General features: G+C 46.3%; 1 pseudogene; it reads right to left on the bottom strand.

The window, feature by feature from the left end:
- Positions 1 to 1,079: 1,079 nt before the first annotated feature.
- LOC124016251 lies at positions 1,080 to 10,377 on the bottom strand (annotated as a pseudogene).
- Between the last annotated feature and the right edge of the window lie 2,538 nt (positions 10,378 to 12,915).

Here is a 12,915-nt window from a genome sequence, read left to right as displayed (position 1 = left end):
TGTCTAGTTAGGCTTGGCTGCCTGAGGCGATTCTCAATCAGAGTCAGGTGCTTGTCGTTGTCTCTGATTGGGAACCGTATTTAGGTAGCCTGAGTTCGCGTCGTATTTTGTGGGTGTTTGTTCCTGTCTCTGTGTTGTATTCACCAGATAGGCTGTATTAGTTTCACGTTTCGTTTGTTGTTTTCGTATTTCAGTTATTTCATGTACCGTTTTCATTCATTAAAGTCATGAGTAACCTACACGCTGCATTTCGGTCTGACTCTCTTCTTACAACAGACGAACGACGTTACAATAGACCTTTGTTGTTCAGATCACCTTGGTGATGTCTCATTAAGCTTTTTGAATAAACAAAAACAATATAGCTAATATAGATATTTAGATTTTGTGACCAAGGATATGTGATGGCGCAGACCTTACTAATGTAATCTTGTTGTGTTCCCTTGGGCATGATGACTCCACTAGGCTTCCAGACTGAAGAGAGGTTCTGAAATTACTGCAGTTCGGTGTACACCTTTGTACAAAGACAATATAGCCTACACTTTAAAATTTGTTTGTCTGTTTTTAATCTCCTCTGGTAGCCAACTATTAAGAAAAGCAATTGACTCCCGTATGAACTCATAACTTATTGAGTCACTACTCGTCAATCAAAAGTCAATCAAAGCCATGAAAGGATGGAAACTGAAACCGATAGGCTTTGATGCTAAAACACAGTGGAAGCCTCTCACATGATTTCAGTAGCGTGGCACAAAGTTTCCCTACTGAATCATAAGCAAGGTGCTGCCCTCCTCTGGTCAGGAGAGGGAGAGTGGTTTGCATGGTCACCCACCAGGGGGTATAGACTTTCTTTTCTCATATTGTCACACTTCTCTACCGGGGTGTCACAGCGCATGACTGTCACTACACCCTGTAGGCTTCAAAGGTTTCCTTCCTGTCCATGGAGCTCAGCTCACAATGGAGGAAAATGTATTTGTGTGTATTTTCCTCTGGGTCACAACACACATCCTATGTGCACGTTCTCAGGAGAGATGACGGAAACCATCAATAACTACTTTTTTCTCATTGAGACACAGGACAAGGTCTCCCATTCTGCTGCATTGTTTTATTAGGCATAATTACAGGCATTTAAAGACTGTACAAAAGGTTAAGAAGAAGAGGTGTAGAAAATCTAGAAAATATACAAATGCATTCAAATCAATAACAGCTCCAGTTGTTCAATATTCTGAATAAATTAGAGAATAAATATTGATGGTGGTCATTCAAGTTGTCCGTCTTGCTCTGATCCTTGTTCTGGTTTTTGGTCTGGTTCGTGCTCTGGTTCTTCTGACTCATGGTCATTGTGGTTTAACTGGGTATACTCAACTGAGCCTTGCTGAAATAGACAAAATAAAATAAAAACATACAAGAAGAAGCCTGTGTCTGTTTCTACAGTATCTGTGTATTCCAGCAGTTTCCTCATCCTGTGTTGAATCTTATTTTCTCCATAAGGGGTCCCTCTAAGACAAAACAAAGTCATGACGTCTATGTACTGTATGTAAAACAGTACTGTTACGTACATGAGTGTATTTGTTAGTACATTGCTCTACTTACACCGTCAGCTTGTTCGGACTCTGACTCACCTGCAAAAACAAGAGCAGGAGACAAGCTCAGGAAAACAACACCCTCCACCCAGAGCCTCCCCCTTCCCCAAAACAACACCCTCCACCCAGAGCCTCCCCCTTCCCCAAAACAACACCCTCCACCCAGAGCCTCCCCCTTCCCCAAAACAACACCCTCCACCCAGAGCCTCCCCCTTCACCAAAACAACACCCTCCACCTCAGGAAAACAACACCCTCCACCCAGAGCCTCCCCTTCCCCAAAACAACACCCTCCACCCAACCTCCTCCTTCCCCTTCCCCAAAACAACACCCTCCACCCAGAACCTCCCCCTTCCCCAAAACAACACCCTCCACCCAGAGCCTCCCCCTTCCCCAAAACAACACCCTCCACCCAGAGCCTCCTCCTTCCCCAAAACAACACCCTCCACCCAGAGCCTCCTCCTTCCCCAAAACAACACCCTCCACCCAGAACCTCCCCCTCCCCCTTCCCCAAAACAACACCCTCCACCCAGAACCTCCAGCTCTCCTCAAGACTGACGCCTTGGGCTTATCACATTACAACCACTAATGTGAGTGTTACTAGTCAGTTTCCCTGCCAACAAGCCCATTGTTTGACAATATAGAGGCAGGCCAAAGCCCATGATTGTTTTCTCTTCCCCTGCGCTGCAACATTGTTTGATACAAATACCATTGACATTTTCAAGGAGTAGGTCAATTACTCAACAATGGGCAATATGGTTGGCGTGTGGGTTCTTATTTCAGGGGTTAACAAGGGAGCAGTCTGTCCTCTGACTCCGCTTGACAGATGCACCCTGTGTTTGGGTTGGATTATAATAACAGGAAGTTCCCTTTGGCGAGAGCAGGAAGTGGACAGCTGGCTAAGTGGCCGACATAACGGCACCCTCTCTCACTGACAATGCAGATGTTTAGAGCTAGGCCTGGTTTCTTGCATGGCACATTTCTCAAACCCCAGAGAAGAGGCCCATCTCATTTCTGTTTCTTAGTGTGTAGAGGGCTTCAGTGAACGTTGAACAGGATGTTAGTCTTACCTTGTTTCGAATTCCGCACTTCGCTGTACACAGTGTCTGTGCCTTTCTTCACGGGGGCTAGAAATGCATATACAAATGCTTCATGGGGACATAATCAAAAAATGCAAGTGGACAGCTCATGATTATTTGACATTAAGCAATAGATTCATAATAATGTTGACATGTGTATTTGAAGCCTAGCACCTCCCAGTGAAGAGGATGGGTCAGTCTCTTACCTCTGGTGGGGTCTACCTCCTGGGGATGGACCTCCGTGTATTGTGGCACAGGTACCTCAGTTTCCTCGCTGGTCTGGTCGTCAGACTCTACAAGTCACACTTAATGTTAGACATGAATAGCCACATAGTTAATGTTCCTACTGTTGAAATGTAGGAGTTGACCTCATGTACTCTGGTACACTCACCTGAGCCTGAGACGTGATCACTCCAGACACTCATTCCCATGACCCCAAGAGTGACTGCAAAACACAAGAGACCAGGGTTCAGTCATACAGGACACCGGTCACATCCAATTGGATGAAACATTCATTGCTTTACCATATTAGTTATGCATCCCCTCACCTGCTCTTTACCCTGAGCCAAGGAAGGAACACACAGAGAGGAAGAGAGATGACACCCTGAGAGGATGAAGGGTTGGAGCAAGGTTAGGGCTGAGATGGTAGGGGTCTGTAAGACTCCATCAACTTTCTATCATGGGCCAAAGGTTTAGTAGTGTGAAGTCCTGACAGCAGATATAGGTTCTACTGTACAGTAAATGGCATATCAGTAGACAGATCTTACCATTGGCAGCCTCAATGACTTCTCCATGGGTCAGTTTCAGTGACTGGTCTGTTTTAGTCCTTGCTGGCTTCCTGAGAGAGGGGAACAAGAAAACACAATGAAAACAGGAAACTCCTATATGACCTTTATCACTTTATTATTCACATCTTCCCAAACAAAGAATTGTGCCTCACTGTACATTCAATGGTTTGTGAATAGACTATGGTAGTATGATGAAGTCAAAGCCAGGCCTACTCACACTGACAGTTCCACTGTTCTCTCTCTTCTGAATGGAAGAAGGCATTTCTTAACGAGGATGATGTTGATGAGAGACACTGTGAGCAGGATGCAGAATGCTGCGATCAGCCCCTTCTTCCAGCCAGCCAACTTCACTGCAGACAGCAAGGTTACAGAGGTTACCTCAGGTCAAGTTCAGCCGCAGTGGATTTAACTAAATGACTTGTAGACACACACCAGTGTGTTTGTGTGATAATACTTTCATCTGCAAGATCCCTTCCCCTCTCACCTCCAACAGTGACCATGGCACTTCTCTGGCTGTCATTGGATGGGTTGTTAGTGACACAGTAGTATCCGCCTCCATGTTCTCTACTGACACCTTGAACCGAGTGGGATAATCGCATGTCATTGGTTGTCTTGGACAGCAGGGGCAGGGCACTCTTTGTGTGATACCAGGTGATGGGGGGCGTGCCCCGCTTGACAGTGCAGGTTAGGGTCAGGTCCTCCCCCTCAGCCACGTCCCCCATTTTGGGTGTCAAGGTCAGTATTGGCCTGGACACTGGCTCTGTGGGGAATTAATGTTGTTGAGTCATTACAGTAAATCTACTATGTCATCAGTTAGACTGACTGTACCAGCATCTCCCTTTTATAAACTAGAGCCATATGTAGGTGTATGTATGTATGTATGTATGTATGTATGTATGTATGTATGTATGTATGTATGTATGTATGTATGTATGTATGTATGTATGTATGTATGTATGTATGTATGTATGTATGTATGTATGTATGTATGTATGTATGTATGTATGTATGTAGGTATGTAGGTATGTATGTATGTATGCACATTGGTTCTGTTATAAACAGGTGGTGTGGCCAACTCACCTATGATGGTGGGAGTGTGTCGGATGTGATCTCCTGAGCTCTCCATGTAGGGCTGACTGGGGTTGTTCTCGGCCTTGCAGTAGAAGCTGTGGATGTCAATGCTCCTATGGATGGAGGTGATGTTGAAGAGGGCCAGATCCGGGGGACTGTGGACCACCCTGAACTCAGCTTGTCTGTGGGGGCTCAGCAGGGTGTAGGTGATGGGCAGACTACCGTTGTCACTCTGACACTGGAGCTGGAAGGGCTTGCCCAGGATCAACCTGCCCCCTACCACGCTCAGAAGAGGGACTGACACAGGCACTGACAGAGGGAGAGGGGGAACAAAAAAGAGAACGAATAAGACAGAATAAGACCAGAGAAGAGAAAAACTGTTAGAAAATAAAGCACATGCAATATTTGAGAATGTTGAATGAGAGAGTTTTTAATATGACCCCATCCACTGTCACAACAGAAATGACAAGATTATTATAATGCTGTTATTTCATCAAATGGTTGTTTTATGCAACATAATAAGGGGTTGTTAGAACACTCATATATCTGTGTGTGTTCTACTGAAAGTGAGCCTCTAGGAGATTTAACACTGACAGAAGATTTACAATATCTTCTGGGTGATAAACCTAACAAGACCGCATTCCATAGCATGATTATTGTCTGTGTGCCTGACTGGAAGCTACCAGGGAGAGATGGCTCGTGGCCAGACCCTGGTTTCTACACAATGAGAAGTTATTACAGCAGATACTTATAATTCACAGCAGACAGTATCTTTCATACAAATCCTAAACTTGTAACCCATTCTATACATCTGTTGTTTGTCATGTAGACTGAAGGTGTATCTTGGCTATAAAATACTTTTGTACCTTTGTATCGAGGCTCTCAACGAATCATCTGAGGGTGATTCGTCGACCAGCCATCATTATCGTAGGGCACTCAATCGATTAACGTTATATGTGTGGGTTGTATTGACCTGCTTCCTTATTAACAAGTGAATAAAGATTCAGTTTAAGAATAGCTCTGACTTGTGGAATAAGTTTGTCTCTCCTCACTTGAAAGTAAAGAAATTAACCACCACACCACACAGAGAGACTCACCTTTTGCCTTGAGGACAATCTGTGTGCTGTTTTTGAAGATCTTTTTGGTTTGGCCTCTTCCTTGGGCTTGGGCCTGGCAGGAGTAACTTCCATTAAGGGAGGGGTGTGCTGTGGCACTGTAGTTCCCTCCTGATGTCAGTAGGACCTGGTTTCTGTACAGGGAGTATTTCACGTCCCCAATGTTGATTCTCTCATGGAAATAGCGGTCAGTATAACAGTTCAGTGTGAAGCTCTCTGTCTCAAACACCTTTCTGGGCTTCATCACCAGGACTGGCTTGGAAAACAACTCTGTGGGGATCAGACAGAAAAAGCAGTGTCAAACATTAAATTCAAGGATACTTTGGCATGGCGAAACATTGAATTAAGTTAGAAAACGCTCACTATTACATGTCATGTGTCCCAACCTTTTACAACACAGTCAGACATCCAATACTTGCCTTTGACTTTGATGCTCTCATAGGCTTCTTTCTGAACAATGCCTCTGTCCGCCTTGCCACATACTCCCCAGAGTCCTCTGCCAGCACTCTGAGCGAATGACTGAGACTAATGTAGGCTGTCTTAAGCATCCTCTTGTCCTTGGTCAGCAAGACCGCCACATTGGGTGGGGGGTTCACCACTCGACAGACAAACTCGACAATGTAGCCCTCAATCACATCTTTACCAGCCTCGGTGGCGCAGTGGTTAAGGGCTGTGCCACCAGAGACTCTGGGTTCGTGCCCAGGCTCTGTCGTAACCGGCCGCGACCGGGAGGTCTGAGGGGAGACGCACAATTGGCATAACGTCATCCGGGTTAGGGAGGGGTTGGCCGGTAGGGATATCCTTGTCTCATCGCGCACCAGCGACCCCTGTGGCGGGCTGGGCGCAGTGCTGCTGGCTTCCGTGTTGGATGCGCTGTGTTAAGAAGCAGTGCGGCTTGGTTGGGCTGTGTATCGGAGGACGCATGACTTTCAACTTTTGTCTCTCCCGAGGCCGTACGGGAGAGACAAGATAGTAGCTGAGACAAGATAGCGATGAGACAAGATAGTAGCTACTAACAATTGGATACCACGAAATTGGGGAGAAAAAAAGGGGTAAAATTAAATAAACATTTTTTTTAATTTAAAAGGAAGAATGTTCATGACGGGTGTGATGAAAAGTTTTTAATGATACAACAGAAGAACAGAGAAACTCTTTAACCCAACATTTATTTGCTTACGGGTGATCAAATATTGAAGCACACAGAAGCATAATGCCCATAGCTACTATAAATCTGAACCGGTACCTTCCAATAACAAATGCAACAGTTATAGTCAGCATTCAACTCCACTCCTACCTTTGACCATGACCTTGACAGTGTTACTGTTGTTGGACCTCCTAGCGTCAGGCAGCATGGTGATTTCAAAGTAACAGCGCATGTAGGTGTTTGTCCCCAGCATGCTTCAGCAACCAGCCTGGTCTCCACTGAGTTCCCACTGGCCCTCACCTGTTTGATCTTCTCCTGGTCCTGGTAGAAGTGGAAGAGCAGGGAGCCAGACTCATCTGGGGCGCTGCAGGTAGCTGCCAACTCATCCCCCTCAAACAGGATCTGGGAGGTCACCTGCAGCACAGGCGTCTGCAAGCCTGTGGTCGAACAATCAGTGGCAGTCACTAGGATGTCACATACCATGCATCATCAGGAGGAAAATACTTGATACTGTATGTACCTACATATAATGGATTACGAGTGAAGATATTTTTATATAATTTAATTTAATGAACCTTTATTTAAAAAGGCAAGTCAGTTAAGAACAAATTCTTATTTACAATGCCGGCCTACCCCGGCCAAACCCTAAACCGGACGACGCTGGGCCAATTGTGCACCGCCCTACGGGATCTAGAGAGTTTTACCAGAAAGACAATATAATCATGGATCCATTTCAGCAGTACCTGTGACGGTGAGTCTGTGGGTGCTGCTCCCTTTGCTCTTGTCTTGAACTATGACCTGGCACTTGTAAGTGCCAGAGTTGGCAGCCCTGGCCGGGGTGAGCTGGTGAAGGACCGCAGGTTCGGTGGTGTTTTTGGAGTAGCCTAGGACATCGTCTCTCAGGAAGTTGAAGCTGTGTGTCAGGGGGTGGGACAGGTGATGGCTGACGCTGACCTCACAGTTCGGGTCCATAAAGGTCCCATTGATTACCTCACCACTTGGGTCCAGTTTGAGTGTCACACTATCTATGGTGAATACTAGACAACCACACACACAGAGACACAAAGACACCATGATATCCAAGGATAATGCAGACTACTATTTGGGGTACAAAATACCCAAGGCTAAATGGACTATTCTTCAAGACTAGCCAGAGAGTTCCCTCTGTGCTTTCTCCTTTACATTGCAGGTAGAGTCCTCCAGACTGAGGAAGACCCTTCCCTGGTGCCTGGCGGCCCTCCACTCCACTGCACAGTAAGCAGGAGGTGTGCCTGGCGACCCTCCACTCCACTGCACAGTAAGCAGGAGGTGTGCCTGGCGACCCTCCACTCCGCAGCACAGTAAGCAGGAGGTGTGCCTGGCGACCCTCCACTCCGCTGCACAGTAAGCAGGAGGTGTGCCTGGTGACCCTCCACTCCACTGCACAGTAAGCAGGAGGTGTGCCTGGCGACCCTCCACTCCGCTGCACAGTAAGCAGGAGGTGTGCCTGGCGACCCTCCACTCCACTGCACAGTAAGCAGGAGGTGTGCCTGGCGACCCTCCACTCCACTGCACAGTAAGCAGGAGGTGTGCCTGGCGAACCTCCACTCCACTACACAGTAAGCAGGAGGTGTGCCTGGCGACCCTCCACTCCACAGTAAGCAGGAGGTGTGCCTGGCGACCCTCCACTCCACAGTAAGCAGGAGGTGTGCCTGGCGACCCTCCACTCCACTGCACAGTAAGCAGGAGGTGTGCCTGGCGACCCTCCACTCCACTGCACAGTAAGCAGGAGGTGTGCCTGGCGACCCTCCACTCCACTGCACAGTAAGCAGGAGGTGTGCCTGGCGACCCTCCACTCCGCTGCACAGTAAGCAGGAGGTGTGCCTGGTGACCCTCCACTCCGCTGCACAGTAAGCAGGAGGTGTGCCTGGTGACCCTCCACTCCGCTGCACAGTAAGCAGGAGGTGTGCCTGGTGACCCTCCACTCCACTGCACAGTAAGCAGGAGGTGGAGGAGGAAGGAAAGGAGGAAAACACTAACAAACACAGAGCAACCGTCCCTCCCCTGTGAGGTCTGTGGCCTTACCTTGGCTTCTGTTCGCACTCAATACCAACAACATTATTGGGCCTGAGCTGACACAACAAAGTGGGCATTTTGTTCCACATCCTCCCTGGTAATGCTTTTAGAATAGGTAACACATACAGCTCAGCCATTCAGGAGAAAAGGCTGAGACCTGAGCCAAAAGTACTTTGGAGCCAAATTTGTGACTCAGCCTTCGGGGAATAGATACGGTCTGTTATTACAGTTATATGCCACCAGCTCCCTCTCAATACCCCACCAAGAGCTCAGAATGAACTAAGTTGCTGAGAAAAATAAAACCATTACAGTATCTGAGAATGTAGGTGGATCAAATAGGTTCAACATCTCAGAAGCTCGTTCACATGCTGACACAAAACAATGAAACCAGCTGCGTATTCTGCTTAAAATACCTTCAATAAATCGAATGAAAAACATGAAAATGTCAAGGAAGCCAGACGCTCACAATACCCATTTTCTACAAAAATAACTATTTTGTGTGAGGCATAAAAATAGGCGCTTATCAACCGTAGAGAGGACCAACTGCCCTCAAACTGTCTCTATGCCGGGACTCTTCCAGCTCTCTGGTGCATTTATTAAAGTGCCATCAAATACAGAAAGTAATTTTATCTCAGTCTTACATGACTGAGCTCCTGCCCCTTGCCCTTTGAGTGGAGATAAGTGGAGGGAGACAGAGGAGGAGGAATAAGAATAGAAAGCAAGTGATGTGAGAGACAGACATACATATGAACTAAAGGTAACCTATCTGAGCTCAGAAAGTAGAGTGCTGGATCCTTACAGAGGGTGAGCAGACTGGTCAGCAGCAGCAGAGGCAGGTAGAGTGCTGGGTCCTTACAGAGGGTGAGCAGACTGGTCAGCAGCAGCAGAGGCAGGTAGAGTGCTGGGTCCTTACAGAGGGTGAGCAGACTGGTCAGCAGCAGCAGAGGCAGGTAGAGTGCTGGGTCCTTACAGAGGGTGAGCAGACTGGTCAGCAGCAGCAGAGGCAGGTAGAGTGCTGGGTCCTTACAGAGGGTGAGCAGACTGGTCAGCAGCAGCAGAGGCAGGTAGAGTGGTGGGTCCTTACAGAGGGTGAGCAGACTGGTCAGCAGCAGCAGAGGCAGGTAGAGTGGTGGGTCCTTACAGAGGGTGAGCAGACTGGTCAGCAGCAGAGGCAGGTAGAGTGCTGAGTCCTTACAGAGGGTGAGCAGACTGGTCAGCAGCAGCAGAGGCAGGTAGAGTGGTGGGTCCTTACAGAGGGTGAGCAGACTGGTCAGCAGCAGAGGCAGGTAGAGTGGTGGGTCCTTACAGAGGGTGAGCAGACTGGTCAGCAGCAGCAGAGGCAGGTAGAGTGGTGGGTCCTTACAGAGGGTGAGCAGACTGGTCAGCAGCAGAGGCAGGTAGAGTGCTGGGGAGTCCATCCTGAGTGATGACACTGATACAGCACCACAGCCAGGAGCCAGAGTGGCAGGCACTCACATAGGGACAGGGGAAGAAGGCAAACACGGGCCGGGCCACAGGGAATGAGAGGTGGAGTACGCAAGGAGCAGGAAGTTGGAGAGGGCAGGGCATAAATGTCTAAGTGTGTGTGTTACGCCTTTGTCTTATCACTTGCCTTCTTTTTGTATCATTGACCAGGAAATGACCGCTGCTTCCTCAGGATATGCAAGTTCCCAAATGTAAAGTGAATTGTAAAGTAAATTCAAAGTTGATTAAATTGTCTTTCCCCTCACCCATCTACACACAATACCCTGTAATGGCAAAATGACATGTTTGCAAATTTATAGAAAATTAAATACAGAATATTTAATTTACATAAGTATTCACACCACTGAGTCAATACATGTTAGAATCACCTTTGGCAGCGATTACAGCTGTGAGTCTTTCTGGGTAAGTCTCTAAGAGCTTTGCAAACCTGGATTGTACAATATCTGCCCATTATTAATTTCAAAATTCTTCAAGCTCTGTCAAATTAGTTGTGGATCATTGCTGGACAATCATTTCAAATCTTGCCATAGATTTTCAAGCTGATTTAAGTAAAAACTGTAACTCGGCCACTCAGGAACATTCACTGTCTTCTTGGTAAGCAACTCCAATGTAGATTTGGCCTTGTGTTTTAGGTTATTGTCCTGCTGAAATGTGAATACATTTCCCAGTATCTGGTGGAAAGCAGACTAAACCAGGTTTTCCTCTAGCATTTTGTCTGTGCTTTAATTTTTATCCTGAAAACTTTCCAGTCTTAACGATTACAAGCGCACACATAACATGAGCAGCGACCACTATGCTTCAAAATATGGAGAGTGGTACTCAGTAACGTGCTGTATTAGATTTGCCCAAAACAAAAAGTGAATTACTTTGCCACATTTTCTGCAGTATTACTTTCAGTGGGGTTGTTGCAAACAGGATGAATGTTTTGGAATATATTTATTCTGTATAGGCTTCATTCTTTTCACTCTGTCAATAAGGTTAGTATTGTGGAGTAACTACAATGTTGTTGATCCATCCTCAGTTTTCTATCACAGACATTAAACTCAGTAACTATTTTAAAGTCACCTTTGTCCTCATGGTAAAATCCTGTCCGGCAGCTGAGTTAGGAAGGCCGCCTGTATCTTTGTAGTGACTGGGTGTATTGATACACCCTCCAAAGTGTAATTAATACCCTCACCATGCTCAAAGGGAATGTCTGCTTTATTTATATTTTTACCCATCCACCAATAGGTGCCCTTCTTTGCAAGGCTTTTGAAAACCTCCCTGGTCTTTGTGGTTGAATCTGTGTTTGATGTTCATTTTGCTCGACTGAGGGACCTTACAAATAGTTGTATGTGTGGGATACAGAGGTGAGGTAGTCAGTCAACAAAAATCATGTTAAACACTATTATTGCACAGAGTGAGTCCATGCAACTTATTATGTGATTTGTTAAGCAAATGTTGACTCCTGAGCTTATTTAAGCTTGCCACAACAGAGGGGTTGAATACTTATTGGCTCAAACATTTCAGCTTTTCATTTATTTCTTATTATTTGTATATTTAAAAAAACACTTTGACATTATGGGGTATTGTGTGTAGGCCAGTGACCCCCCCCCCAAAAAAATCTCAATTTAATCCATTTTAAAATCAGGCTGTAACACAACAACATGTGGAAAAAGTCCAAGGGCATGAATACTTTCTGAAGGCACTGTATTTGTTATTGTCAGTAGTTAAGTATTAATTAAGCCTTGCCTGGCTTTGTTAGAGTACATGACTTCAACAAGTGTGGATTTAAGCCTATAGATAGGACCCTGGTTGATTGGCAGACATGATATGATGTTATGATATGATGGGTCTGAGTGTTGACTTTGAAGCCAAACCCATGCAGGAGTGTGATGAGTGTATCGAGGCGTTCATCCCGCCTGGCCCTCCCTGCTCACTACTCAATGTAGCCTTTGATACCACCTGCTGTTAATCTTCCAGCAACACAGCAGGGGCTCATACAGTACGATCTGAATCTTATTCTAACATCTCATTACAATGACAACATCTCACTACAATAGGTTTTAAGGCAGTATGACCATACAACACATAAAGGGTTAACCAAAAAGGTTATGTCTGTAGCCAGGAAATTCAATATTACAGTCAGTGGGAGAAAGTCAAACCGAAAGAGTGTGCTTCATTACTGCTTACCTTGTTATGACAACTTCTTTGCTCCCCCTCAGACAAAAGCTTTGGGCTAGTTTTTTATTTTTACCTTAATTTAACTAGGCAAGTCAGTTAAGAACAAATTCTTATTTTCAATGACGGCCTAGGAACTGTGGGTTAACTGCCTGTTCAGGCGGTGGCCCGTTCCTGTAGGTTCATGCTCTACAACATCCGCAGAGTACGACCCTGCCTCACACAGGAAGCGGCGCAGGTCCTAATCCAGGCACTTATCATCTCCCGTCTGGATTACTGCAACTCGCTGTTGGCTGGGCTCCCTGCCTGTGCCATTAAACCACTACAACTCATCCAGAACGCCGCAGCCCGTCTAGTGTTCAACCTTCCCAAGTTCTCTCACGTCACCCCGCTCCTCCGCTCTCTCCACTGGCTTCCAGTTGAAGCTCGCATCCGCTACAAGA

This window comes from Oncorhynchus gorbuscha, linkage group LG26 (genome assembly GCF_021184085.1).
Source record: "Oncorhynchus gorbuscha isolate QuinsamMale2020 ecotype Even-year linkage group LG26, OgorEven_v1.0, whole genome shotgun sequence".
In the NCBI taxonomy this organism is placed as follows: Eukaryota; Metazoa; Chordata; class Actinopteri; order Salmoniformes; family Salmonidae; genus Oncorhynchus; species Oncorhynchus gorbuscha.
This window is presented reverse-complemented; position numbering and strand designations above follow the sequence as displayed.